Below are 6,519 nucleotides of genomic sequence, written 5' to 3' on the forward strand. Positions count from 1 at the left end.
CATTTCCACAGGCCGGCTCTCATTCTGATTAAAGACAAATGTCATTAAATGAAGGAATGCATAATAAATACAAAAATGACTTTAAAAAAAATTCAACATCAACTTTATATTAATTTTTCATATGCTGTTGCACCCCTGAAACAAAATGCAGATTGCACCTGGTTTATTTTAAACGGCATTTCTTTAGTGTTTCTTGCTTCAAATACGTGCATCCAGTTTCCTTTGAAGTAGATGGCATTAACCAGAACTAGTCGGGCCAGCCCATTTATCACACCTGGCTGAAGAAGATCTTTAATTTTATCTGAAACAAAACAAAAACAGCATTTCATTATTTATAGTGTTCTGATCATTTGCATTAATTTATACAGTCTTATACTAAATATACTTTCACATATAGCCTATAAAGCAAATAAAGCTGAAAGTGATTAGCCTATAAACGTTCCCATCCACATTCTGATTTGATGTTACTAATTTCTCACTCTCTGTCTGCTCTTCCACCCATTTGTTAATGAGCTGTCGGGACTCGTCAGATGCTCCAATGAAGTCCACAGCCTGAAGTTCAGCGTGGTACAGCTTCAGAGTGGAGTCCAAATACTCCTGCATAATACAAACACACACACACACCATGATATGCATGAAAATGTCACATTATTGCAGGCAGAATAGACCACCTTTGAATGAGCAAGACTGGAGAACAGTATCAAAAATGATTGTTGTTTAATTTGATTATAAATTCAATATTTTACTGCAGTAAATTTAATTTATGTGGATCACATGGTTCTCTGAAGCCCTCATTGCATGTGCATGATGTGTGTATCCGTGACCTAAGCTGCAGAAGCCCTTGTCAAAATGTTATTCCACATCTATGAAATGGACTCACAGGTAAGAAGCTGAAGGTTTTCTCTCCATAGAGGCGGTTGGCCAGTTTGAGGATGTAGGAGGCTGATGGACTGTTGATAGTTGCGGTGAGGGTCTCAAAATGAGAGTGAACATCAGAGACAGAACTGAAGGACAAAACCTGCACAAATAAATTTTATAAAACCTCTCAAAAACCTGTGACACTGTCACAAAAGGTCACATTTCACTCTGACTTATTCAATTACAATTTAAATACCCAGTAATACAAGCAGCCAATATAAAGAATTAAAAAAAAAAATAAAAAAAAAAAATAATAAAATATATATATAGAGTTTGTTTTTTGGCCATATGCAATTCATATAGGGTAAAGTGGGGGGGGGAAACGCCCCCATTAAGGACTGTGCTTTTTTTTTCTGTGAAACAAGTGTTAAATGTGTCCGAAACAGTTATAGTGACAATGTTTTAGTGACAATAACATAAGTCATAACCCATTTATAAAAAATGTTTAGTGTTTTAACGTTATTAGATTTGTACAATTTGTACATTATTCTTCTATAAAATCATATTGATATTCCTATTTAATGCCCAGCCTGTGACACTGTCACAAAAGGTCACATTTCACTCTGACTTATTCAATTAAAATTTAAATACCCAGTAATACAAGCAGCCAATATAAAGAATTAAAAAAAAAAATTAAAAAAAAAAATAAAATATATATATAGAGTTTGTTTTTTGGCCATATGCAATTCATATAGGGTAAAGTGGGGGGGGGAAACGCCCCCATTAAGGACTGTGCTTTTTTTTTCTGTGAAACAAGTGTTAAATGTGTCCGAAACAGTTATAGTGACAATGTTTTAGTGACAATAACATAAGTCATAACCCATTTATAAAAAATGTTTAGTGTTTTAACGTTATTAGATTTGTACAATTTGTACATTATTCTTCTATAAAATCATATTGATATTCCTATTTAATGCCCAGATTAACGGGTAAATTATTTTATCAGAGAGGGAAAATCAACAAACGCACACACTGTTAGATGTAACATGATCGTAACATGAGTCGATCTATGGAATGTGTGGTGGCTGCTTCGTCCGACAGAGCGTCTTTCACAGGCTTTTGGCTGCTATATTTTTTAATAACCACCAGATGGCCTTGTTTTCGACAAACTCGAAGCTTTGAATCTTTTCCCGGAACAGTCCGCAGCAGATGTGCTAAGATTAAGATGCTTTGTTTACCTTGCTGTGTCTCAGGAGTGCAGAAGGCGCGAGTAGTGAAAATATGGAATGGAGTTTAATTTATATGGACTGTTAATGAGCCAAGTGGAATGGATTTGAGTAAGCAGCCGCATGGAAGTCAAGGCTGTAGCTAAAACGCGGAATGGATTTTAATTTATTAGGGCATTCCTTAAGTGGAATGGATTTGACTGACGGCGCTCTGGAAAGTAAACAGACTTATATGCTGAATTAACCCTTATACTCTGTTTGGGGTCTTTTTGACCCCAAATGACGTTTGCTGAAAAAAATTTTTTTTTTAAAAGTTCCTTTTATCTAAATGGCATGAGACTTTGTAGACTTATGTTGTCGACACTTGGTAGCTCTACAGCAGTGTTTCTCAACCCTGGTCCTGGGCGCCCCCCAGCACTGCACATTTTGTGTGTCTCCCTAATCAAACACACCTGATTCAACTCATTAGCTCATTAAAAGAAACTCCAGGACCTGAAATGGGTGTCAGATAAGGGAGACATATAAAATGTGCAGTGTTGGGGGGCGCACAGGACCAGGGTTGAGAAACACTGCTCTACAGATAAAAAAAAAATATATAACTGGATTGATATCTGGTTGTATGTTAATGTGAACACAATGCAGACCACAAAATACATGAAAATTAAGTGACAACCCTTCCACAATGCAGAACGATTACTCTCGCACCCCCCCCCCCCCAAAAAAAAAAAAAAAAAAAAAAAAAAAATCACCCATAGACATCAATTGTAGACTATAAAAATATAGCTTTTTTTGTTACATAATTTGTCAAAAATGTCAGGTACAATGCAGACAACACAAAATTTGAAGGGGTGACACTACAGCACATCCACGATGAAGGAAAAACACACACTACCCCCACCCCACCCCCCAAACCCATAAAACCCACTCATAAGAAATGAAAAATTGACATGACATGAGTGGCTCTCTTTCACAATTTGACAAATAAAAATCAGCTACAACAAAGAACACACACAGAAATGATGGAGGGGCACCACAGCACATCCACGATGGAGAATAAATGCAAACACACACATATAGTTATTTTAAAATTGTTTGTTTTCAAGCAGGTGTAAACTATTTGGCATTAAACTATGGGACATTGACCATGTTATCCCCATTAATTAAAATTAGAAATGTGGGTTTTTTTATAACGCAAATTTAACATAAAAGCTGTTTTTGTATAAAAACCTATTTTATTTATATATATATATATATATATATATATATACACTTTTTTTTTACATCTGTACAAATGAGGAGTATTAATAAACTGAGTATAAAAATAAAAAAAATTAAAAAAAAAATTAAAAAAAATTGGTTTAACTATTATTTTGTTACAAAATTACATTTTGGTCCCTGTAGGAGTGTCACCCCCAAACGAACAGAGTACAAGGGTTGAAGACGGTAAAAGTGAGTGGGTCCTATATCATCGGAATTAAAATGTGGGTGGGTCTTGTCTCACATACAGTGGTTCCGACGCCAATTCAAAATCTAAAGAAAAACAAATGTATTTTACTTAAATGCAGCTTTTGTGTGTCAGTTTTAGTGTGCCTCTTAATGCAAATAAACCTTACTACTGCAAATGGAAATAACAATTATAGGCTACATTATTTGAACTGCGCAGTATGTTAGTACTTCCTTCCTGTATCGTCTTTAATTGCAGTAAAAAAAATCCAAACATCTCAATAGTTCTAAATGGTGCCAAATTAGATGTCGACAGCAGAATATACAGAAACAATCGAAATGCGTAAAAAAAAAAAAAAAGCTGGATAAGGTGGATCAAGGCTAGGAATAGCTTTACAAATTTGTTGATACTCTCTATGAGTACAGTTTATATTAGAACGTACAACAAAGCTGGTGTGATCCAGCAGAACACCTTTACAATCCATCAAGTCACTTACAAAGAGAATTCCTTTGTCAAACCATTCAGCTTTAAATACTGATTTCCTGTTTATAAGGATTGTTCTATTGTTCCACTGAATCGAACTGTGCGGAGTAAAGTTGTGTGAATATCATTTTCCAAAACTAGTATTTGACTATGAAATTTAGACAGTGCAAGTGGAATCTTATTAATATCGAAATCACATCTCAGTAAAAAATCCATACCACCAAGCTTTCCAAAAATAGGCCTATAGGTATGTGAAACCACACAGAGTTGGAACAAGCAAAACATTTAACTAATTAATTCTAAATGAGCCTATCAAGGCTTCCAAATCTAAGGCTTTTAATCCGCCATTTTTATACTCTTTAACTATCTGGGACCTTTTTAAATGAGTTTTATTTCTCCATAGAAATTGAAAAATGAATGAATTGGCCTTCCTAATATTGCTGTCAGAAATAAACAGCGTGATATAATAACTTAGACACACCTTCAGCTTTAGATATAACTCTTCCAAATACTGAGAGATCTCTAGTCAGCCAGTGACTCAGAGATTTTTTCATATCAACGACACGTTTCTCAATGTTAACCTCCTCTATACGATCATCCTTAGATATTGTTAAACCCAAATATTTCACCTCAGTCTGGACATTTATTGGAGGTAATAGAGCTCTCTGGACAAGAGTGGATAGGCAACAGTACACATTTCTTAATATTGAGAGACAAACCTGAGGCATCAGAAAAAGCATTAATTAATTTTAGTGCAATCAACCATACTTATCTTTTTTTAAAAATTGCAGTATCATCTGCAAATTGGCTCATCTTAAATTCCTTTTTCAAAAATCTTAATGCCTTGTAAATTTTAATAATTAACAATAGCCAAAGTGAGCATCTGAGTAGTTAGAATACATAGTTTTGGAGATATGGGACATCCTTGGCGAATTCCTCTAGACATCTTGAAGCTAGGAGTGATTTCAGATCCCAAAGACACCGAACTAGTTATATCTGAATAAAACATATCTCCAAAACCCATACAATTTAATGTTTCTACAATAAAAGTGCTCTAGCGAATCGAACGCTTTATAAAAATCAAGGAATATTAGACTCTCCTTTTCTATTAGATGACTGTAATCCACATATCAAGAATCAGTCTTGAATGAACATGTAAATTCCTTCCTTTTATAAAGGCAGACTGACATTCATTAATAACCTTTGTCAAGCCACCGTTCAGGCGATTGGCATATACAAGAGCTAGTAATTTGTAATCCGTACACAAGAGGGTGTAATGAATTAGTCCACTGAAGGCGAGCGTAGTGAAGAACCCAAGTGCAGTTTATTTACAGTGATCCAAACAATAAACGAAGACTAGAGACACAGACTTGATGAGGCATGAACAGACTTGACTCACCGAAAGTGGGTTATAACATCAATACACGACGAAGAACAATGGGAACATGAGGGCTACTTATAGCAGACAATGAGGGTCACATGACAAGAATAAACCAATGGGAAACAAGACACATGACTTGGACAACCAATCAGAACATGACACAAAGAACAGAGGAACCAATGGCATGAAGACAAGAGGGCAAGGGAAGCATGACACAAACAGGGTGAAACGATTACAAAATAAAAGACATGAAAACATGAAACAAATGTTTGATGGCCGTAACAGGACAGGCAATGAATTCATGGACGGCCTCCATGGCCGTAACAGGACAGACAGTGAGTTCATGAACGGCCTCCATGGCCGTAACAGGACAGGCAATGAATTCATGGACGGCCTCCATGGCCGTAACAGGACAGACAGTGAGTTCGGAAGCGGACGCCACCACCTTAGGTTCTGCAGCGGATGCCGCCACCTCTGGAGGTTCTGCAGCGCATGCTACCACTTCTGGAGGCACAGGAAAGGCCCTTGGAGCAGACTCTTGGATAGGAGAGGGCTCTGAGACAGACTCATAGACAGGAGAGGCCACTGGGGCAGATTCATGGACAGGAGAGGCCTCAGGAGCAGATTCATAGATAGGAGAGGCCTCTGAGGCAGACTCGTGGACAGGAGAGGACTCTGGAGCTCAGTGTGCAGCCCACATGCTCAAAATGGCGACCACCATTACAGGCAGTGCAGTAGACAGTGGGATGCCTGGCGGGCTTGAGAGCATAGGGACCACTGGAATGTCAGCCTCTCTCACCGACATCAGTGGTGGGTCCATCACACTAGCAATCAGTCTTTTCAGTCCTTGCCCTAGCTCCACATCCGAATCAGGCGTGGCGGCCATCTTGGCCGGGGACTCAGGCCTGGCGGCCATCTTGGCCGGGGACTCAGGCCTGGCGGCCATCTTGGCCGGGGACTCAGGCCTGGCGGCCATCTTGGCCGGGGACTCAGGCCTGGCAGACGTGACGTGAGCAGGCCCTGGGGTGGCAGACGTGACGTGAGCAGGCCCTGGGGTAGCAGACATTAAGTGAACAGGTTCTGACTTGGTAGATATGACATGAGTAAACTTTGACTTAACTGGCATG

Source organism: Sinocyclocheilus grahami, unplaced genomic scaffold, assembly GCF_001515645.1.
Source record: "Sinocyclocheilus grahami isolate Dianchi unplaced genomic scaffold, SAMN03320097.WGS_v1.1 scaffold5.1, whole genome shotgun sequence".
Taxonomy (NCBI): domain Eukaryota; kingdom Metazoa; phylum Chordata; class Actinopteri; order Cypriniformes; family Cyprinidae; genus Sinocyclocheilus; species Sinocyclocheilus grahami.